Below are 24,645 nucleotides of genomic sequence, written 5' to 3'. Positions count from 1 at the left end.
CATAACTGAATGTGCCAATGGTCCACTAGGCGAATCTTGGGTGGCCTGTGGCTCTTGCAGTGGTGAATATGCACATCTCATGTCAGCTGGGGTTTGGCCATGTCTGATCCAACCCTTGAATGCAGCAAAATGTGACCAAAAATCTGTAAGGACAAAGGTACAATATTTTAATAAGAAAAAAACCTTCACGTTTTAGAAAAGTAAACATACACATAGGGTTTTCAAAGTAGATAAGTGTGTTGGAGGTCATGGTCATTTGACCTCAGAAGGCTACAGCTCAGCTGAGTTACAGGATGGATGTCACAGAGCCAGTTTCGAGTGTATCTTACCCACCTGCTAGTGAGGACCACATGACTACTTTGCAGGTGAGGAAGGACCAGACATGGGGGATTACCAGGAATGTGTGTGTTGGGTCCACCATGGATGACGGTAAGCCCCCAGACATGGGCCCAGGCCTCAGAACTAGAGCTGGGACCTCAGAAGTGGGAGGCAGGTGAGGGCAGCCAAAGGGATCCTCTGAGGCCTAATTCACAACCTGCTATCTAACCTCAGAATTTATTAAAAGAAGACAGACCGTCAACATCTGCAGGCTAAAGAAGTACATGGTTCCATTTGCTCTCTGAGTGTTTAAGCATCTCATGGTTCCACCCAAGAAGCATAAGGAGAAGGCAGCAGTATGTAGTTAATAGCAGAGGAGCAGGAGAGCAGGTGTCAGCCCACAAGCCCCCTGCACCTCTGGCCATGTCCCCCTGTCCTGGGTCACGTGTCCCTTCAACGTGACCTCCACTCCTAGGTGCTTACATCTCCAACTGTTTGACCTAATGTGGCAAATAATGGTGTTTGGAGTAAAGTTATGTGGGTTTCCAAACCATACTACCAGGTCATAGGAGATGGGGAGGGGGGAGGCTCCTGAGCATGATCCCTTCCGCCAGCTGGAAACTGTATTGGAACAACAGGAGTTGATGTGACACCCACTGTGGTCCAGCCATGACCCCTGGAAGACACATCCCCAACCCCCAGAAGGAGCTGGTGCTGGGTAGGGAGGAGGGTGCCGAGAACAGCTGGAGGAAGAGAAGTCTGATATGAACCCAGAGGAGCTGCTCGGGGAGACAGGAGAAAAGAGGAGTGTTTGAGCAGAGACTCAGGGTCAGAACCCCGGAGAAAAGGGAAAGTGAGTCTAGAGAAGGTGGGAAGTGAGTGAGGTCACGTGGGGGCAAGGAGGCTAGTGCCTGCATGGGATTTTAGGACACAGTCGTGCCCCTGGGGAAGCAGTGGACAGACTGTTCTGGTTATCTCTCACTGTAAAACCCACTCGTGGAGTCCTAGCAGCTTGACAAAAGCATCTCTCCCATTTCCTGCCTGGGCTCAGGGGGGATGGTTCTCCCTGGGAGTCCCTCCTGGGAGCTGGAATCATCTGCAGGTTCCACTGGGCTGACGTGCTCCTGGGTTCCCTGGCAGGGCCGTCCTAGATGCTGGTGTGGGATTCAGGGAGTAGCTGAGACTCCAGCTGGTGATGGGGAGAGGCAAGGTCACTGAGCAGAGGAGCATGTGGGATGGAAGACATGGCTGTGGCCATCTTTGGAACATGGATCTGCCACAGTCTCTGAACATCCACCAGAGAGGACTCCTTGTCCCTCCCCATGACAGGCTCACTCAGACTGCTGTGCACAGTATCTTGGGAGTTCAGCCCAAGACTTTGATCCCACCAAGGGTAGCTTGGTAGGGCCTATCTCACTAGGGCTGGGGAAGTCGGACTGGGGGACCAGGAACAGCACTGAGGGGGTGGGGTGCAGGGCCTGGCATCTCCCTGGGGACCTGCACCTACTAGATACCCCAAATTCATGGAATCTCCTGAGAAGAAGCTTGAAGGGGAGGGCCATGTGGGTTTTTAGTGTCACCTCACGTGTCCTTTATTCCTAGAGTTTGGGGTGAACATCTCCTGGAGGATCGAGGACAAGATAATCTAGTCTAGTGGTTCCTGTTGTTTCTAGGCAAAGGTGGGATGGATGGAGAACACAGAGTCCACAGGCAGATGTGTCACCACGGTTTCAGGATGGGGTGCCTCTGGGTTATGGAAGAATCTGGAGAGGACTGGCAAACTCCAAAATCAGGGACTTGATGGGCAAGACCTAAATCCTTGGAAAGAAAGTGGTCACACGGAATGGGTGTCCAAGGAAGGCAGGGCCTTTTGTAATTCTCCTCTCCCGTCTCCCTGCCATCACAGATTCTTCCCTCTCAGGCTTTTCTCAAAGCCGACAGAAACGAGTTCCTTACAGAAAATCCTGGCTTAGTAAAAGAAGGAAAGGCACAATGTAGAAAGTGCTTTTTCCTCCCCACTCCGCATTATGTTCCTCAGTATCCAAAGTACTTTTTTTTAAAGATTTAATTTAAGAAATTTGCTTTAATGCCTTTGACATCAATGATTTTTACTTTACTTTACAATTAATGTCAGGATTTAATGACAGTGTATGAAAATTTTTTAAATGAAGAGAAACTATATACATTAAGAATTAATTTATATAATTGAGACTTTAAGGAACAAAATCAAATATACGTTTGTCCTTTTCTATTACTTAGAAGACATATTGTAGAAAATACCCTTAAAGGGCACCTGGGTAGCTCAGTTGGTTAAGCGACTGACTCTCGAAGGTAGACAGAACATAAAGACTCCTAACTCGGGGAAACGAACTAGGGGTGGTGGAAGGGGAGGAGGGCGGGTGTTGGAGGGGAATGGGTGACGGGCACTGAGGGGGACACTTGACGGGATGAGCACTGGGTGTTTTTCTGTATGTTGGTAAATTGAACACCAATAAAAATTAATTTAAAAAAATAAAATAAAATAAAATTAGATGTGCAATCTAAAAAAAAAAAAAAGCGACTGACTCTCGATTTTTGCTCAGGTCATGATCTCTAGGTTGTGAGATGGAGGCCCTCCTGAGGCTCCCTCACTGGGCGTGGAACCTGCTTGGGATTCTCTCCCTTTCCCTCTCCCTCTGCTCTTCTCCTGAAAATAAAAAAAAGAGAAGGAAGGAAGGAAGGAAGGAAGGAAGGAAGGAAGGAAGGAAGGAAGGAGAAAGAAGAAAAAGAAAGAAGAAAAAAGAAAGAAGAAAGAAGAAGAAAGAAAGAAAGAGAGAGAAAGAAAAGAGAAAAAAAATACCCCTAAGAAAATACCCCTAAGAAACAGAATCATCATGACCTCATGTCCCTTCCCATATCATATTTTTCTCTATGCATATTTTGAATTCTCCTGATAAAATGGAACCATAGTTTATGTAGATTTTTAAAACTTGTACTTAAAATTAAATTAATAAACCTAGAAGCATAATGAAATATATATTTTTTACTGGGGTAATATATTCATAACATTGAAATATACATTTCAATCATTTTCAAGTGTACAGTCAGTGGCATCACATACACGTTGCCGTGCAACCATCCCTACTGTCCATCTTTAGAACTTTTTTGTATTCCCAAACCGAAACCATGCCAACCAAACAGTAACTCCCCATTCGCCAGCTCTGGTGTCTACCCCATTCCATTTTCCATCTCTCTGAATTTGTAGGTATCTCACACATAAGTGGAATCATGCAATATTTGTCCTTTTGTGCCTGGATATTTCACTTTACACAGTATCCTCGGGGTTCATCCATGTCCTAGCATGTGTCAGAATTTCTTTGATTTTAGAGACGAGTAAATATCCCAGTCTAGGAATGTGCTCTGTGTAGTTTCTTCACTCATCACTGGAGGGACACAGTGGTTATTTCCACATCTGACTATTTTAAATAACATGCTGTCAATGTTATTGCACGAACATTTGAGTTCCTGTTTTGAATTCTTTGGGGATATAAACCCAGAAGTAGGTTTCCTGGATATGATAACTCTATGTCTAAATTTTTGCTGTTTTCCACATTGGCTACACGATTTTACTCTTCTATCAGCATTGTGCAGGACTCCAATCTGCTATAATTTTCAAAGGTATTCTCAAATTCTGCAAATTCCCTTTTCATCAAATTGGTGGTATCTTTTGATGCATATACATTTTTAATTTTAATGAAGTCCAGTTTCTTTATTTTTTCTTTGATTGCCTGTGTTTGAGTGATATCCAAAAAATTAATTAAATTAAATTAATTAAATCCAATATCATGAGGCTCATCTTTCATGTTTTAATCTTAAGTTTTATAGTTTTCCTTCTTACATTTGGGTCATTGGTCCATTTTGTGTCAATTTCTGCAGATGGTGTAAAGTCGAGGCCCAGCTTTACTGTTTTGTATGTGGATATTCAATATCTTCAGCATTATTTGTTGAAAAGACCATTCTTTCCCTATTGAAAGGTTCTGGCAACCTCACATGATTGTTTAAAAGTCAATTCATTAAAAATTTCATTTTAAGGTCTTTGAGGAAACAGAAGCTCTTCTTCCTCAAACACACTTGAGGCTGATGGTCTTACATGGTTACAAAAGAATGGCTGGAAGTCTCCAAATAGAAAAGGGACCACTTTTTGCAAGAGGTGCAGAAAGCCTTTAGGGAAAAACAAAAACCTCATACAGCAACAGCTTACAGTGAGCCTGGCCACCTGGCAGGGGTGGTGCAACTCCACCCAGGCACAGACACCTGAGAATCAAGAGGGCAGCACCCCCACCTCCAGAAGACGAGCTGGAAGTACTGTACATATTTTGCTTAGGTCATGGTTGATATTTTTTACTCTGCTCATTCATATTACACTGGACAAAATGACTCAAAGGAGGAATTCTCCACAAAAGTAGGAACTGGAGGTAATGCTCCGCCACAGATCAAATGGATATGGATTAAAGTAAAATGTCAGAGATGGAGTTCAGGATGACAATGATAAAGTGACTAGTTGGGCTTGAAAAAAGCATCAAAGACTCTAGAGAATCTCTTAGTGTGGAAATGAGACTTCATCAGGCCGAAATGAAAAGTACTCTAACTGAGATGCAGTCTAAACTGGATACTCTATCAGCTAGGGTAAATGAGGCAGAAGAGAGAATAAGAGACATAGAAGACAAGTTGATGGAAAGGAAGGAAGCTGAGGAAAAGAGAGAAAAACAACTCAGAGCCCACGAGAAGAGGCTCTGAGAAATAAGTGTTAGTTTGAAAACAAATAACATCTGAATTATTGGAATTCCTTCCTTAGGGCGTAGTGAAAAAGAGAGAGAAACTATCTAAGAAAATCATAGCCAAGAACTTCCATAATCTGGGGAAAGAAACAGGTATTCCTATTCAAGAGATAGAGAGGACCCCTCCCCCAGTCAAGAAAAACGGATTGGCACCCCAACCTAGACTAGCAAAGCTTGCACATTTCAGAGATGAAGAGAAAATCCTGAAAGCAGCTTGAGACAAGGGATTCCTAACATCCAGTGGAAGAAATATGAGATGAACAGCAGACCTCTCCACAGAGACCTGGCAGGCCAGAAAGTGCTGGCAGGATATATTCAGGGTCCTAAATGAGAAGAACATGCAGCCAAGAATACTTTATCCAGCAAGGCTCTCATTCAGAATAGAAGGAGAGATAAAGAGCTTCCAAGACAGAGACTGAAAGAATATGTGACCACCAAGCCAGACTTGCAGGAAATATTAAGGGGGACCCTGTAATTGAAGACAGAGCCCAAAGAAACAGAGAATCTGCAGAAACAGGGGCTGTACGGGTAATACAAGGGCACTAAATTCACATCTTTTAATAGTTACTCTGAAGGTGAATGGACTAAATGCTCCAGTCAAAAGACACAGGGTATTGGCCTGGAAAAGAAAAGCGAGACCCAACCATATGCTGTCTACAAGAGACCCATAGGCTGGAGGCTTAAAATTTTTTTCTATTTAATAAAAATAGTTAATGCTGCCAAAAAGTATAAAAATACAGTAGGAATAATGGGACAGTACAAAGTAATCTCTCCTAACATTTCTTTTACATCTTTCTTCATACATACATCTTCATCTTTTCATATTTTCTTTTACATTTCACACGTGCATTTAACAACTTGACAATACACCAACTCAGAAGTTCTGCAAAGTCTTATACTGGTGGTGTTCTTCCTTCCCTGGATGGAAAGTTGGCTTTGAAAACAGACAAAAGTGAGGTGATCTACAGGTTTATCAGACCTCACTTTAATTTGTGGAGTAGGCTGCATTCCGGTCTTGCTTTGCACATCAATGGTTCAAAATTTATAGCTGCAGAATATTCTGCAGTCTTGAACAGTTAGGTGTCAGTCTGGTCTGATTATGTCCAAGGGAAAATTTCCCTTCAAAGACATTTTTAGGGAACATTTTTGTGTCTTTATTTTTCTTTTTAAAATTGGGAAAACCTTTTCTTTCTCATTCAGTCTCATTTAGCCTCTGTTTCATTTGTTGCACCTTCTGAGCCGTGTTAGCTTTTCTGTTCTCTCAAAAACGTTTGGGTAGAAACACTTCCACTGGCTGTTCCCTGCCACAGTATCCTGCATTTTAGAGGATAGTCCTGCATAACTGCCAACTGTCAGTTTTTCTTCTTCTAGGCCTGTTCTATTCTCATTGTATTTTTCAGCCATTATTTTGGTTGGTGAATGATGAAAAACAGGACATACATCTTCCTTAGAAAGTTCTTTCCACCATTTCTGTATATTTGAATCTCCCTTTATAAATTTTGCTCCTTCTATGATAGTCACATATGCAACTTTGAGTTAATGTGGTGTCTGAAGAAATCCCATTTGATATTGTCTCAAATTCAATAACAGCTGTTTCATGTTAACATCATCTCTTTTTTCAATCAGAACATGATAGGTGTAGGGGTACCTGGGTGGCTTTGTTGGTTAAAGTGGCCAACTCTGGATTTTGGCTCAGGTCATGATCTCAGGGTCATGATCTCAGGGTCATGAGATTGAGCCCCTTGTCAGACTCTGTACTCAGCAGGGAGTCTGCTTGTCCCTCTCATTCTGCTTCTCCCCCTGCTTGCTCATTCTCTGTTTCTAAAATAAAAATCAATCAATAAGTAAAATATTAAAATTTTAAAAAGAACACAACACATGTCTGCTTGAGAAAACCTGCTTGAGCACCCAGTGCCTGCATGGTAGTGGATCACTGCAGGCCCATGTTTGAATTCAAGGAGCCAGATTCTCTCACTTTAAATAAGAAAGTGAGAGATGAAACTGGTAGCAGAGAGACTCCAGAATCTGGCCAGTAGTATAGTGACAGCGAGATGTTGTTCTGGTTTCCTGCTATTGATGTTTCCCAATTGCGGTAGATGTACCATGTAATAGACTTCACACCTTCTGACAAGAAATTCACACTGACTCCTGTTTCCTTACAAGCATCTCTGTGTTTTTTTGTTAGCCAGCACTGTGTGCCTTGCACCAATTCCTTCTCCACAACTGTTTAGTGTGACAACTGCTTTGGTCTTTTGCTGCCAAAACATGAACCAGAAGTGGCAACTTGTATTAGGAAGTGGACCCTGTGTTCAGATGTAACTCCTCTGCGCCTCTTCTTTTTTTTATTATTATTTAGGATAGTCACAGAGAGAGAGAGAGAGAGAGAGAGAGAGAGAGAGGCAGAGACACAGGCAGAGGGAGAAGCAGGCTCCATGCACCGGGAGCCCGATGTGGGATTCCACCCCGGGTCTCGAGGATCGCGCCCTGGGCCAAAGGCAGGCGCTAAACCACTGCGCCACCCAGGGGTCCCCTCTGCGCCTCTTCTATGTCAGATAACCTGTCATGAATGCAACCATGTTTAGCATCTTGCAATTTAACACCACTATGATCATATAGGCTTACATCTCTGCATCTGTTTCAATTTCTATTTTCTGGAAACTTGGCCACTCTATGAGGATTGCAAATTTCCAAATACAGCTTCTGCCAGTGATTCTGAACATTCAGCTCCTCAAACTACACTTGACAGTGGCAGACAGGGCAGTGGGAGCCAGCTAGCCTGAGCAGAGGATGCACCATCGGAGAAGCTCAGGCCCCACCCTATCTGGGGAGCAAAAAAATTTTCTAATGTACTGTAGAATTCAACACAATCATTCAAGATCTCTAAGCACATATGCTGATACATGGGTTTTATAGCTGTCCTTGTAGCACATTCCATAAGATCATGTGGGAGGAGAGACCTGCTATGTAAGGACACCTGCGCCCCAGCCAATAGTCAGGCAGGGGACTGGGTGGCAGATGCTGCCCCAAAGAATGGCCTTCCTTGTTTCTTGGAATGTGATACAAATACACTGGAGACTGTATGACCTCTTTTTATACCAATGTGCCTCAAATCTAAAAATAGACCAAGAAATATCAAATCACCCTTCTGGAAGTTCGTGGGGCAGGAAAATATGGAGGCCCAGCTGAGGGTGGCGGCATGGCTCCTCTGTCTTCTCCTTTCAGCCTGATGCCAGGTAAGCCAGCATTGAACTCCAAGTGGAGAGCCTGGCTTTGGGGAGTTTGGTGTTTTATCTCACTGTAGCCTCTGTGCTCATTTTCCACTCCTGCTGCCCTCTGGCATCCAGAGTCCAGTTTGCCAAGTGAGCGATGGGGGCTGGGGCTGAGGGAAGAAGGCAATGTCCTCAGCTTTTCTGAGCTCTGCTGGCCTAAAGCACATTTAAGTTTTTTCTTCACTCTAGAGCGATCCTGCACCACCCTTGATTTTGTACACCCCCTGCTGTGACCTGTAAAATGAGGTGCACAACAGCACTCATCTCCTTGGCCAGTCACTTGGTAACTTGTTAAAAAAGCAAATTCTCAAACCCCTTGCCAGACCCACTGCATCAGAAACTCTGATGATGGAGGTCAATGATCAGTTTTCACAAGCACCCAGGTGATTCAGGATGCTCATTTGAGTTTGAGTTTGAGTTTGAGAATCACTGTCATAGGGTTGTTGTGAAGAGTGAATGACAAATCAGCTAAAATATGCTCAGAACAGTGCCTGCCTCCTAAGCAGTATCCAGCTGTTGGTATCCTCATCATAGTCACCATCAGCACCGTCATCATCAATCATCATCACAAGAATCCTTCCTATGATGCTCTAGGTTCTAGGAGTGCTAGGTATTCTCAGATGGAATGACCTTTCCTGTGGAACAATGACCTGGCAAATGTATGTGCAAGCTGACCCTCTTCACAGCACAAAGGTCTCTGTCTCAACTATGTACCATCATGATGCAGATGGACTGATATTTACCTATGCCTCATTTCTTTTTACACATTTCTTTTTACACATGGCAGTGTTTTTATTGAAATATACTTCACATGATCTAAAATCTACCATTGTAAGAGATGGTTTCAGTGGTTTTTAGTACATTCACTATGTTATGCATTTGTGATCACTATCTAAGTGAAGAGCATTTCCATCACCCTCCCTAAATCCTCATACTTATTTCTTCTAGTTTGTCCCAATTCCCTTCTACCCCCATTCCCACAATCTACTTTCTGTCTCTGTGTCTAATATGGACATTTAATATGAATCATGAAATATGTGACCTTTTGTACCCGGCTTCTTTCCTTTAGCATTATGTCTTCAAGGTTCATTCATAATATGACATGTATTATTACTTGATACCTCTTCATGGCTGAGTAATATTTCAATGTATAAATAAATAGACCTTATTTTTTAATTCATTCATCAGTTGATGGACACTTGTGTTTCTTTCACTTTTTTGACATTTTGAGCAATGCTGCTATGAACATTTGTGTACAAGTTTTTGCATGAATGTACATTTTCATTCCTCTTAGATATATCCATAAGAATTGGTTTGCATAATTTTTGAGGAAGTACCAGATTGTTCTTCACAGTGGCTACATCATTTAACATTCCCACCAGTAATATATGAGGGTTCCAATTTCTCCACATCTTCACTAATATATCTTATTGTCCATTTCTTAATGATACTCATGCTAGTAAGTAGAAATGATATCTTATTATGGTTTTGCATGTCCCTAATGAATTATGATGTTTAATATCTTTTCATGTGCTTATTGTCTATGTGTATATATATTCTTTGGAAAAGTGTCTATTCAAATTGTTTACCCACTTTTTAAAAGTAGGAACAGAGGGAGAGAGAGAACCTTAGGCAGGCACCATACCTAGCACAGAGCCTGATGCAGGGCTCTATCTCATGACCCTGAGATCATGACCTGAGCCAAAATCAAGAGTCGGACATTTAACTAAGCCATTGAGGAGCTCCTCATTTACTCATTTTTTTTGTTAAAGATTTTTTAAAATTTATTTATAGGAGACACAGAGAGAAAGGCAGAGATTTAGGCAGAGGGAGAAGCAGGCTCCCTGCAGGGAGCCTGATGTGGGACTTGATCCCAGGACCCTGGATCACGACCTGAGCCAAAGGCAGATGCTCAACCATTGAGCCACCCAAGTGCCTCTTGTTTACCCATTTTTAAATTGGGATGTGTTTTTGTTGTTTTATTTTGACTTGTAAGAGTACTTTATATATTCTGGATATTATATATTTAGGAGATATATGATTTGCAAATATTTCTCCCACTCTGTCCATTGAATTTTGGTTCTCTTGCTGGGGTTCTTTTTTTAAATTATGGTTACAGTACATATAATATGTAATTTATCATTTATCCACTTTAAGTATACAGTTCAGTGGCATGAAGTATGCTCATATTTTGTGCACTTGTCACCACTAGGAAATAATGTTTTGCTATTCATTCATTCTATGAGCCCTCACTGAGTCCCTCTTATGTCAGGTCCTGTGCTGAGGAAATCAAAGATGGATGAACACTGACACACTCCCTGCACTGGGGGAGCTTACATTCAATGGAGCCATAGGCAAATATTCCTTTTAGAAAACACATAGCTCTCTTTCTTCAGCATTAACCTAAAACCTTTGGCAGTTTCTCATTTTGTGGTTCTCCGGGTAGTGAGGTTTCCATGTAGCCACTCCATCTCTGGGATAGAGGGAGACTGAGAAACTACAGCAGCCTCCCCTCCTCCAGATTTCATCAGGAAAGAGAAATCCTGAACAACAGGAAATAAAAGGCATTCTGACCAAAGCTACTAGTGCCTCTATTACGGATCCACTCTCTGTCACCTGGCTCAGCCTAGCTCACTTGATTGTGACCTATTGTCTGCTCTCAATTTTCAAGTAAGGTGACTCCTTGACCCTGATGCTGCATGCCCAGTGAGTCCCTGTGGTGATCTCACTATTAACCTTTGCAAGTCCCTCTGTGTTCACAGAGAAAGCAAGGGCTGATATTCAACCTGAGAGAATAGGCAGTGGCATTTGGTACAGACTTTGAAGTTTTAATCAAACGTCATCCCCACCTTCAAGTTTTTTTTCTCAGGGGGTAAAATATTCATGTGAACAGAATCCATCTCCCATCCACCTATAAATGAGACAGCAAAATGTCTAGGATCATAAATGACATCAATTATACAAACTCTCCTATTTTAGGTCCAGTGCTATAGCATGGACATCTTTTCTCATCAATACAGAGAACATTCCTTTACGCCAGGCTCCTTTTCACCTCCTGATGGACATTTAGATCACCTTTGTTTATTTATCCTCTGCAACACTGCAGTGAACATCTTTGCGTGTGTATCTTTGCGGATGTATGCAAATATCATTGAAAATGTATTCTACAGTGGAACTACTTGCTGAAAGCATTTATTCCAATGTGCACTCCCAGCTATAGTAACTGAGAATGTCCATTTCCTCACAACTTGTAAGCCAGCTTATTTGCATATCTTTGGAAAATGTTCTAATTTCAACTTTATTATTATAAAATCCAAGTATTGTTATGTTCCCCATCATGTTCACCATTATCATATTCATTAGCATAAATAGCTGATGTAAACAGCATTTACGGTGTATTGAGAATTTGGGTTGACTTAATTCAATTCACTCCTCACAATAGCCATATGACGTAAGAATTACTAATTACTCATCCATTGTACAATTGAAAACCCAAGTGTGAGTAACTTGTCTGCCCTCAGACATGTAAGTTGAGTTCTCTGTGTTTCTACTCTTCCAATAGAAAAATGGAAATAATACTATCTTCCTCATCTACTACATGGGGCTGTGTCACACACATTAAGGACTATATATCTGCCAGATACTTTATGGCATCTGTGATTTGTTCTGGTGACAATGTGAGACATGACGTGTTCACAGGTTTACATGTGGAGGAAGGATGGCAGAAGAGAAAGCCTAATAGGACACAAGGTCTGGGGACTGAAATGCAGCTAGACCACCATCAGGCTGTGTGATCATTAGTCCTGTTTTCTTTCTCTGGGCCTCCATATCAGCATTTATAAACCACAGAGTATAATAACAGGAAGGACTTGGACTAAACGGAATCCAATCTTTTCAGGGTTAAAATGTCTAAAATGATGAGTTTCCTTAAATTAAATATTTTTTCTTTTTCAATGTCAGCTTTATTGAGGTATTATAAGTAATAAAATTTACCAATTTTATTTTTTTAATTTTTTTTAAGATTTTTTATTTATTTATTCATGAGAGACACACAGAGAGAGAGAGAGAGAGAGAGAGAGAGGCAGAGACACAGGCAGGGGGAGAAGCAGGCTCCAGCAGGGAGCCCAACGTGGGACTCGATCCCAGGTCCCCAGGATCACACCCCAGGCCGAAGGCGGCGCTAAACCACTGTGCCACCCGGGCTGCCCAAATTTACCAATTTTAATGTAAAGTGATGAGTTTTGACAAATGCATCTAGTGGTATAACTATCACATCACTCCACAAAGTTCCCTCCTGCCCCTTGTTGCCAGGCCACAAACTAGAAGCCTGGCTCCTGGCAACTGCAGATCTACCTTCTCTCAGAAGAACTTCATATAAGTGGACTCATACCATCTGCATTCTGTTGAACCTGCCTTCTTTCATTTAGCACAATGTTTTTGAGATTCATATTTTTGATTATTAGTGCTTTTTATTATAATTTCATATTGGCTATTGGTATTTCTTTTAAGCTATACTGCTTATGTCCTTTGCCCATTTTCTATCAGTCACTGATTTTTTTTTTTTTTTTGAGAGAAAAAGAGACTTCGAGAGTGAGGGGCAGGGGAGGGGATAGTGGGCAGAGGGAAAGAGAAAGAGAATCTTTGGCAGGCTCCATGCCCAGAGCATAGCCTGATGTGGGGCTTGATCCCATGACCCTGAGATCATGACTTGAGCTGAAATCAAGAGTGAGATGCTTAACTGACTGAGCCATCCAGGTGCCCCTGATCTTTTCATTATACATTTATAGAAAGACTTTTTTTAAAGTCAGGGCATAATATACAGAGGTTGACTGTATTTTTTCTAAAGGTGCTTGAGTGTCTTTTCCACGAAAGGGCCCACTTGGAGCAAGCAATGGCCATTAGTGCTGCCATTCTTTCTTCCTCTGCTCCCTGCAGGTGCTTCCTCCTTTCCACCTGCCAGCTTTCCACACATGCTGGCCTGTTTCTCACAGTGCGCAGTGGGAAGGTGGGATCTTGGGGTGGGGGGAGGAGAAGACTGAGCATCTGCTTCTACCCCTGCTCCTTGGTGTCGGTCTGAGGATGGGGTGCTGGGGAATTCCTGGCAGCAGAGGTACAGCCCCTGCCCTGTTTCTGGTCCCTGAACCTGTACTCCAGCCCCAGGACCAGAGACCCTGCATGAACAAAGCTTGGATTTGCTTGGACCTGCAACCAAGGCCCCTTATTGTCCTATGCACTAGGATGTACCAAGGGGCGGAGAAGGGACTGTCACCTTCATCTTATTCTGCCTCATTACCTTCCATAAACATTCAGGAACCCTCCACAGGGTGGGATGTTCTCCACAATGACCACTTCCAAATCCTTGGTGAAAAGGGAACCCTGTATAGGTCTATGGGGCTGAGGAACCAAAGGATTATGGGAAATCACAGGGACAGACAAGGTCACTCCAGCGTTAGGGGCTGCCTGGATGCCCATGTCTTCTCTTTCTGAGGCTGCACTATCCTGTTAGGGTGTTGGGAAGAGTACATATCTGCTGCCCCACACTGGGCAGCTAGAAGAGCAAGCCTTGATCAACTGCATTGGGACAGATGTGTCCCTGGCTTTCCAGGGAGATCTTGTAGCCCCCAGGCATTAGGTTCCTTTGGGTGACATCATATGGCACCACTTCCGGTGCACTGCCAGGTAAGTGGGGTCTCCTGTATCAGCCTCATAGCGGCTTTACTCATGGTAACTCCCAACTAGAAACAGATGGAGAGGTGTCTGTCCACAGGAGAATGGATAAACACACTGTAGTATGTTTATATTTAAAAATTGAATAGAACAATCTATCTCTACATACGAAACCAAGGAAGAATCTTAAAAATACTGTATCAAACAAAAGAAAGAACATGAAAAAAAACATAAGTCTCTTATATGGAGTTCAGACAGGCAAAATTAGGGCAGCCCTGGTGGCCTTTGGCCCGGGGTGTGGTCCTGGAGACCCGAGATGAAGTCCCGGGTCGGGCTCCCTGCATGGAGCCTGCTTCTCCCTCTGCTTGTGTCTCTGCTTCTCTCTCTCTCTCTCTGTGTGTGTGTCTTTCATGAATAAATAAATAAAATCTTTTAAAAAAAACAGGCAAAATTAAACTATAGTGATAAGTGTTAGAACAGTGGTTATTTGTAGGGGAAGTATTGACTGGAAAGGGGGCACAAGAGAACTTTCTAGAAGGATGGGGATTTTTTTTATATCTTGATGTGGAAGATAGGTCCATGGATGTATACATCTATCAAAACTTAACCTATACACTTAACTCTGTTAGTTTTACTCTACACAAATAATACCAATTCAATAAAAACTGTTAGCATAAAATTGTGAAGATGAAGCTGAAAAAAAAGTTACATTGTTAAAAAGTGGTTATCTGTGTCAGGATATCGAGCAGATTTCCTGACTTTCTTTCTGAAAAACAAACAATCAAAGCTTCTGTGGAAAGTAGTCAAGAATCTTTCTATTGGCCCTAGAGCCGTGCCCCATGTAAGACTACTACCTGTGTTTGTTGATGTGGTGGAAAGAAGAGGTGACAGCGGGGCTCCCTCTGAAGAGCAGCTGCGAAGGGAAAGCCTCACCTCCCCTTCTCTGGGTCAGCAGCACCTGCAGCCTGGCTTCATCCCAAGGAGCCAACGGATGAGCTGCTAGGAAACCCAGTCGCCCATCACCCATCGGAGCCTTACTTTCTTCTTCTGTAGATTACTCTAAAGCACTCAGCTGACGCGGGATTTAAATACCATTCTGTCATTAAAGCCACGGAGAACCATTAGTTACTGATTTCACATTTTATTTGTAACCCAATAAAAATTTCCCCCAGATCCTTAGTCTGTGTTTCTAAAGCAGAGCATTAGGGTATGTCTCAGGAGGCTAAGCTGTCTGCACCTGCTGGGAAGGAGAAGAGGGCGAGATGCAGGAACCCACTTTCCTTCAGGGGAAAAGCTGCTTTTTCTTTTGTATTTGACTTTTCCATTTGGAAAACCAGTTTCTCTGCTCTCCTGTGAGGGACCTCATCTCTCCTAAGCTATATGCTCCAGGTCATTCCATAGAAAATAAAACCTCTGCAATAGTGCTTGCTTTCAAGGATTTACAATATGTTTATGCATCTTGGGAAGATTTTTAAATTTAAAAAATTTTTCTTTAAAAAATCTATTACTTCAGTCAATCATTTATTGAGGTCAGTTATCTAGTTCACTACTCCAAATTATTAGAGATTATGATTCCTTTAAATATTTACAGTATTATTTTATACCACATCCATTATAAATTCCAAATTTTTTACATCTTTCTAATAGCATCAGAATGATCTATTAATAGAAAAAAATCACTTCCAGACAGTTTAACAGGAAGTGAAAAAGATATTCACTGTGAGCACTGGTGATTTTACTCTAGAAGGCAACTTCCCCCAACCTCCATAAGATATAGGCAGGAAATGTAGTATTTTGATTGGTGTAAAGTGATAGCAACTGGTTTTTTATTAATTATTATTATCCTCATTCAAATGACCAGAAAATTATAAGTATACCATTTACTTATTAAAATAATCATATCAGGCATATAAGAAATAGTGAAAGGGATTATAAGGGAAAGGAAATCCTTATAAGGATTATAAGGGAAACTGAGTGGGGAAAAATTAGAGAGGGAGACAAACCATGAGAGACTCCTAACTGGGAAATGAACAAAGGGTGTGGAAGGGGAGGAAGGTAGGGGGATGGGGTGATTGGGTGACGGCACTGAGGAGGGCACTTGAATGGATGAACACTGGGTTACATGTTGGCAAATTGAATTTAAATAAAAAATGTTTTAAAATTTTAAAAAAAGACCACATCACTTGGTTTCACTTTAGTAGCAACAAGAGAAAGTTACTTGCAATTTTTTATTTAGATATTCTACAATTTGAAAAATCATCATCATCACCACTTTGATAACATTCGTCAAGACTTACTATATACTAGGTATTATTAAATAGTTTTAAATATGTCACTGCATTTGTGTTCACAGTAACTTCTATGTGAGAAAGTCTCTGAACACTTTCTGCCTTTCCCAATGATCTAAATTTGGAGTTGGGATATGCTAATTAAGTGTATGCCAAGAATAAAAAAGCTGACTCAATGTGAAACCTGAGTAATTAGCAGCTCAAATTGTTATGTGATCTTTTTGAAGAGCAAATGACAGGTAAACTGGACCAGTTGAATTAGTTTCTTTAAAAGGGATTTGGGAAAAGACATTGGGATGTTCACAGAGTTGCCATCAAGCCAGAGAAACAGGTGTCAGGATTGACACAACCAGAATTCAGCGCAAGATTGGATTCTAACCAGCAGAAAATATTCAGCAATGTTGTCAGGGCTCAGCTATTAGAATGAATAGATGATTCACACTATTTCTTCCATTCTTGAATCACTCTGTTCAAGATTCAAAATCTGGAAAATGACACCTGTAAATATCCCACCCCATGTCTAGAGAAAGGTATGCCACCTTGATTATACCCCAACCAAGATTGCATACAATGAGGAAGAAAGAAGTTCTCAAAAATAAATCAGAAAAAAAGAAAAGAAAAAATAAATCACATTTCTTCTACCAAGACAAGAGGCAATGGATGCTGGTAGCAAAGAAATAGCCTTTGTTCAACACAGCAGCACTCATTAGCTTCCCCACATAAAGATAAGCTTTTTCTTTCATTAAACTTTTTAATTTGAGATAATTATAGTCACATGGAGTTGTAAGAAGTAATACAGAGAAATTCCATGTCCCTTTTGTTGGCATAAAAATAGACATACAGACTGATGGAACAGAATAGAAAGCCCAGAAGTAACCTCACACATATATGGTCAATTAATTTAAAACAAAGAAGGTAGGAATATGCAATGAAGTCAGGAACCCGCTGACTGTGACTCAGGAACAAAGAGAACAATCTCTTCATAAGCAGTGTTGGGGAAACTGAACTGCCATATGCAAAAGAATGAAACAGAACCACTTTTTTATTTAAAAAATGGACTCAACTGGATTAAAGACGCAAATGTGAGACCCGAAAGCATAAACTTTTAGAAGAAAAGAAAGTAGTAAGCTCCTTAACATAGGGGTCAGTGATGATTTTTTGATTCTGACACCAAAAGTAAAAGCAGCAAAAATAAAAAACAAGTGAGACTACACCAAATGAAAAAACTCTGCACAGCAAAGAAACCCATTAACAAAATGAAAAGGGAACCTACCTAATGGAAGAAAATATTTGCAAACCATGCATCTGATAAGGGTTTAATATCCAAAACATACAAAGAATTCATACAATTCAATAGCAAAAAAATATTTTAAAATGATCGGAATATGTAAATAGAGTTTTCCTAAAGAAGACACACATATGGCCAATAGGTACATGAAAAGATGCTCATCATCATTAATTACTGGGAAATGCAAATAAAAACCACACGAGCTATTACCTATATCTGTTAGAAAAAGAAACTACTGAACGATATTCCAGAAGAGCTGTACTACTTTCCATTCCCATCAGCAGAGGCTGAGTGGTCCAGTGTCTCCTTACTGGGTGTTTCCATTATTTTATTTTACCCAAATAATAGGTGTGTGAAGATGTACCATCCTGGCTGAAATTGGCATTCCTGTAATGACTAATAGCGATGAACATTTTTTTCATTGTGCTCATTTGCCATCTGCATATCTTCTTTGATGAAGATAAGTTTCCAGCACACTTTCTTCATGCCCAAAATGCGCAGATGTCAGGAGCTATTCAGTGTCAAACAAAAGGGTTGTGGGCCTTGCCTGTGTTCTGTCCAGGGCTCATCCACATACTTTGTGCTGAAAATGGCTCATTTATACCATCTTCTGTGAATACTGGATGGTCAGCAGTGTCATCCCATAGAGAAGTGTAGCCAAGTGTCTCTTTCTTTCTTTCTTTCTTTCTTTCTTTCTTTCTTTCTTTCTTTCTTCTTCTTTCTTTCTTCTTTCTTCTTTCTTTCTTTCTTCTTTCTTTCTTTCTTTCTTTCTTCTTCTTTCTTTCTTTCTTCTTTCTTTTTTCTTTCTTTCTTTCTTTCTTTCTTTCTTTCTTTCTTTCTTTCTCTCTCTCTCTCTGTCTCTGTTTTAAAGATTTCATTTATTTATTCATGACAGAGAGAGAGAGAGAGAGGCACAGGCACAGGCAGAGAGAGAAGCAGGCTCCATGCAGGGAGCCTGATGTGGGACTCAATCCAGAGTCTCCAGGATCAGGCCCTGGGCTGAAGACTGCGCTAAACCACTGGGCCTCGGGGGTTGCCCCCCTTTCCCCTTTTAACAGAACTTCTTTCTTAAGAGAACAGCTACTTTCCGAACCTTGCCCCAGAGTCGCCAGGACTCCATCTCCCTTCCCTCTGTGTTTGACATAGGGCTGCTCCATGATCTTCTTGGATGTTCCTATGAATTTTGCCCATGACACTGCCCTTTCAATAATGTCCTCACCTGGACCCTGACTAATGCAGAGGAAACAGGTACCTCTCTGGTACATGAGATTGTTTTAACTTGAGTGCAAAATTGTTGTAATGGTAGCAGGCCATGAATCCCACAGTGAGAAAGTTATTCCTGTTGGGGGCTGGAATGCTGTCCCCTTCAAGGTCCTTGTAGCTAGATTAAGAATCAAGTGAGGTTAAGACCAATTAATAGGAAAACATCAAAATTAGATAGCAGATGTATGAGGAATCCACTGACATAGAAATCCAAAAACAGGCAAAATGAGGCACATATGTCATCTTGAACTAAGGAGAAGGCAGTAGGGGTCTGGGACCTCAGAGGAAAGGAATGTGATTTACAGGAAGATGCAAAAGAGTCAATGTTTGGTAAATAAATGTTGGCTGGGCCACTCAGAAACAAGGGAACAAAGATAGGACTTTGATGGAAATGACTGAACCGCTGAGCCACCCAGGCTGCCCTCTTCTCTCTCTCTTAACAAAATCTTTGTCATGACCCTCGTGGCTACTTTGAGGAGCTTCTCAGAACCAGTGTGCACAAAAATAGACTCAAAATTGATGAAAGACCTAAATGTGAAACAAGAATCCATCAAAATCCTAGATGACAACACAGGCTGCAACCTCTGTGACCTTGGTCACAGCAATTTCTTGCTAGAAACATCTCCAAAGGTAAGGGAAATAAAGGCAAAAATGAACTATTGGGATTTCATCAAAATAAAAAGCTTCTGCACAGCAAAGGAAACAGTCAACAAAACTAAAAGACAACCTGCAGAATGGGAGAAGACATTTGCAAATGATATATCAGATAAAGGGCTAGTATTCAAAATCTATAAAGAACGTATCAAACTCAACACCCAAAGAACAAATAATCCAGTCAAGAAATGAACAGAAGACATGAACAGACATTTCCCCAAAGAAGTATAACTGGCTAACAAACACATGAAAAAATGCTCCACATCAGTCGCCATCAGGGAAATACAGATCAAAAGCACGAGATACCACCTCACACTGGTCAGAATGGCTAAAATTGAACAAGTCAGGAAATGACAGATGTTGATGAGGATGCGAAGAAAAGGGAACCCTCTTTCACTGTTGGTGAGAATGCAAGCTGGTGCAGCCACTCCAAAAAACAGTATGGAGGTTCCCCTAAAAGTTGAAAATAGAGCTACCTTATGCCCCAGCAATTGCACTACTGAGTATTTACCCTGAAGATACAACATACTGATGCAAAGGGGCACCTGCACCTCAATGTTCATAGCAGCAATGTCCATAATAGGCAAGCTATGGAAAGAGACCAGATGTCCATTGACAGATGAATGGATAAAGAAGAAGTGGTCTATATATACAATGGAATACTACACAGCCACCAAAAATTGAAATCTTGCCATTTGCAACAACATGGGTGGAACAAGAGGGTTTTATGCTAAGTGAAATAAATCAATCAGAGAAAGACAATTATCATATGATCTCACTCATATGTGGAATTTAAGGGAAAAAAAACAGGATCATAGGGGAAGAGGGGAAAAAAATAAAACAATGAAATCAGAGAGGGAGACAAACCACAAGAGATTTTTAATCATAAGAAGCAAACTGAGGGTACTAGAAAGGGGTAATGAAGGGTTGGGGTAAACTGGGTGATGGCAATAAAGAGGGCATGTGATGTAATGAGCACTAGGTAGTATGTAAGACTGATTAATCACTGACCTCTACCTCTGAAACTAATAAACATAATTTGTTAATTAATTGTATTTAAATTTTAAAAAGAGGGCGTTCCCGCTGCTTGGCCAGAATTCTAAGGCTTTCTGCAGATTTGAAAAATGGCAACAAATGAAAGTATCAGCATCTTTAGTTCAGCATCCTTGGCTGTGGAGTATGTAGATTCACTTTTACCTGAGAACCCTCTACAAGAACCATTTAAAAATGCTTGGAACTATATGTTGAATAATTATACAAAGTTCCAGATTGCAACATGGGGATCTTGATAGTTCATGAAGTTCTTTATTTCTTGTTCTGTTTACCTGGACTTTTATTTCAATAAACCAGAAACCTGGGAAAACCAATGGAAATGTTTTAAAGTACTTCTCTTTAATCACTTTTGTATCCAGCTTCCTTTGATCTGTGGAACTTATTATTTTACAGAGTATTTTAATATACCTTATGATTGGGAAAGAATGCCAAGATGGTATATGCTTTTGGCAAGATGCTTTGGCTGTGCGGTGATTGAGGATACCTGGCACTATTTCCTGCATAGGCTCTTGCATCACGAAAGAATATATAAATATATTCATAAAGTTCATCATGAGTTTCAGGCTCCATTTGGAATGGAAGCTGAATATGCATATTCTTTGGAAACTCTGATTCTTGGAACTGGATTTTTCATTGGAATCATGCTTTTATGTGATCATGTCATTCTCCTTTGTGCATGGGTGGCTATTCGTTTGATAGAAACTATTGATGTCCATAGTGGCTATGACATTCCCCTGAACCCTTTAAATCTGATCCCTTTCTATGCTGGTTCTCGGCATCATGATTTCCACCACATGAACTTCATTGGAAACTATGCTTCCACATTTACATGGTGGGATAGAATTTTCGGAACAGACTCTCAATTTACTGCCTATAATGAAAAGATGAAGAAGATTGAGAAAAAGATGCAATAAATATCTCATCTCCACCATCCTGAAAGCACACACCTCCCTGAATTGAAGCGAATAGCTAACCTTGCTTCTGCGGAGCAGAGATAAACCTGTGTCTTGGCTGCTAAGTGACACAAAGAACATTAGCAACCTTTAATTATCTTCCTAGCAGGAACTTTTTCTACTTTACATAAAAGTTCTGTATGTGTAGAAATAAGTAAATCTATAATGAAGTATGATTTTCGTGAGGAGGTTGTAAAGGCCGTGTTGCTAACCTTACAGAAAGGTGCTAAGTAATGGAGGAAGTATCAGTCTGTCTTTCCCCCGTAACACCAGAGGCCTGAAGCTAAGATGGGTCTTTAAAATCTTGTAAATATATAGTGGCCATTTCAGTATCTCTTAGCAGGGTGTTGGTCTCATAATGAACTTTAAACATTTTCTAGAATTTGCCTAAACATCCAAGTATCATGGGTCGAACCGTATGGATCGACAGTGAGAGTGAGGCGGCCAAATCCGGAATAGCCTGCCCCAAGAACTTCCACTCTGGCCTGAGCTGACTGGTTTGGGGTGATTCACCTTCTTTGAGAAGCCCTTTCGGATGGCTTCCGAATTCTCATAAATGGGAAATTTTAGTCTAAAGGTTTTCGGGTTACTTGATTTTTCTTTAAAAAATTGAGCTTTATTTCTGCTATTTACCCTTTCATTTTTGTATATCAAGTTTTCATTATACTTAAAACTGTATCTTGAAACATTGTGAACTGACTTGCTATATTTGTACTTTGAACAATTGAAATAAATGTGATTTTTTTTGGTCTGATAAAAATAAATAAATAAATAAATAAATAAATTTTAAAAAGAGAACCAATGTGCATTGTGATTATTTCTGCTAAAGAGAGACCATATCTGTATCTTTGCAGTTACAGGCTCTTCTTTGAACTTAGTGAGAGGAAGTACTGAGTTGGGGAACACATTAGGAGTTGTTATAAAACATTGAGCCTTCTGCTTAACTAACAAGCCACTTTGCTTACCTTGAAGTGACAAGATAGCTTTAAGGGCATCATGCCAACGTTTTACAAAACATCCTAATGCACCATGGCTGCGAGCCAGTGGATTGTTATTGCAATAAAATCCAGTTTTCAGATTCCACTGTCAGGTGCTTCATTTTCTTTCTTTCTTTCTTTCTTTCTTTCTTTCTTTCTTTCTTTCTTTCTTTCTTTCTTTCTTTCCTCTTCTTTATTGTTGCTCATATAAAACCATCAACCTCACAACTTTACTGAGTAATAGCAGCACAAGTAAGATCACTTTCTTTAGTAACAGGAGTCTCTTTCACGCCCACCTGTACTCTTAACTTGAAGTGCTGGATGCTGAGTGAGATCTTTCTGTTTTCCCCCAGTCCCAGGTGAGCCCACAGCCAGAGCTCAGATCACCTCGCTTATGCAGCCAGAGCCTTTTCCAGGGCTGGTTCTGTCAGCAGAAACAGAGAGAGGGGAAAAGATAAAGATGTTGTATGTACACACATACACATACATATTCATAACACAATAGGAAGGAAATACTCATGATAATCCTCAGTTCTGGAACTGATTACGTGGTCCTACATATCTGGTATTTATAACTACTTTCTTCCCCAGGCTCCATCCCTTCCCTGATCCTGAAGATGGACCATTCTGTATTCCCTTGGCCCTCAGCAAACACCTCAACAGGTCCTGATTCTTTACCTGGTATGGTGACCCAATCTTCATCCCTGCAGGGTCAAAGGCTATAACCAGTCAGCTGGATTGAGTTGCTGTAATTTTCTGTTGACCTTAATCACAAGGCACCCTAAGGTATCTCTTGTATTCCAGATATACTCTCTCTTAACTTCACTGTAGAGTACCAGTCCCTTTCTCCTTGGTAGTGAGGATCATCTACCTCAGCCAGCATCATAACTCCCTTCTTGGCCTGTTGACACAAGGTGTGAAGAACCCAGGTGCATGAGCAGCAGACTTAACTTCTAATTCAATGGAATTGTTGTGTATACTCTGGTGGAGGCATTTCTCCTTCTGAACTATGATATAGAGCAGAAGAGAATAAGGTGGTAAGAACAGGAAGCATAAATATCACTAGTGGATTACTGGGTGTAATGGGAGTGGGGATACTCCCACTTCCACCCCTTAATGCTTAAACCTTTGAATTCTGGCTATCAGAGAAATAGCACCATATCGCGTGCTGATTGAGTCCACATCAGCCTCCTAGGGAACCTTGCCTCAGTCCTGCGAGATCTTGCCACCAAGCTGGCATTGTAACCGAGTCTTCAAAAGGCCATTCCACCATTCTATCAAGTCAGCTGTTAGGGATGTGAGGGAAAATGATAAAACCAGTGCATTCCATGAGCATGGGACAATGGTTGTACTTCCCTGGCTGTGAAGTGAGGTCCCTGAACATAGCAATGCTATATAGGATGCCATAATCCTGGACAAAACATTTTGTAGCAAATGGATGCTAATTCTGGCAAGAGCGTTATATGTGGGGAAGGCAAATCTGTATCCAGACTGTCCATTTCAGAAAGAACAAAAGGCTTGCCCCTCCATGATGGAACTGGTCCAAGGTAATCCACCTGCCACTAGGAGCTGGCTGATGACCCTGGAGAGTGGTGTCACAGCAGGGATGCAGTGTTGGTCTTTGCTGCGGGCAGACGGGGCACGCAACAGTGGCCACTGCCACATTACCTTTGTGAATGGAAGTCTCTGTTGGTGAGCCCATGCACAACCTCCATCCCTGCCCCCGGCCACTTTTTCCATGAGCCCATCAAGGCGTGGGAGAGGTGGCTGTGGAAAGAGGCTGATTGCTATGCACAGAATAGGTGAGTCTACCCACTTGATTATTAAAATCGTCCTCTGCTGAGCTCGCTCTTTGGTGAGCATTCACACAGGACACAAGTATCCTCACACTTTCTGCCCACTCAGAAAGGTTTTTTTCACATCCTTTCCTCAACAATTTCCTCAGAACTACTTTCCAGTCATGGTCCTTCCAAGTCTTTAGTCATCCTGCCAAACCATGGGACACAGATGGTGAATTAGAATATAATAACATGTTTGGCGCTACCTCCTTCCCAGCAAAGGGAATCACCAGGTGTATAACTAGAAGTTCTGCCCCTGG

General features: G+C 41.3%; 2 pseudogenes; one reads left to right on the top strand and one right to left on the bottom strand.

The window, feature by feature from the left end:
• Window positions 1-77: 77 nt before the first annotated feature.
• Window positions 78-13,876, bottom strand: LOC121478627 (annotated as a pseudogene).
• A 6,807-nt stretch (window positions 13,877-20,683) lies between these two features.
• Window positions 20,684-21,588, top strand: LOC121484186 (annotated as a pseudogene).
• Window positions 21,589-24,645: the final 3,057 nt, after the last annotated feature.

This window comes from Vulpes lagopus, chromosome 2 (genome assembly GCF_018345385.1).
Source record: "Vulpes lagopus strain Blue_001 chromosome 2, ASM1834538v1, whole genome shotgun sequence".
NCBI lineage: Eukaryota > Metazoa > Chordata > Mammalia > Carnivora > Canidae > Vulpes > Vulpes lagopus.
The sequence above is the reverse complement of the archived record's forward strand: the minus strand, read 5'-3'. Positions and strand labels throughout refer to the sequence as shown.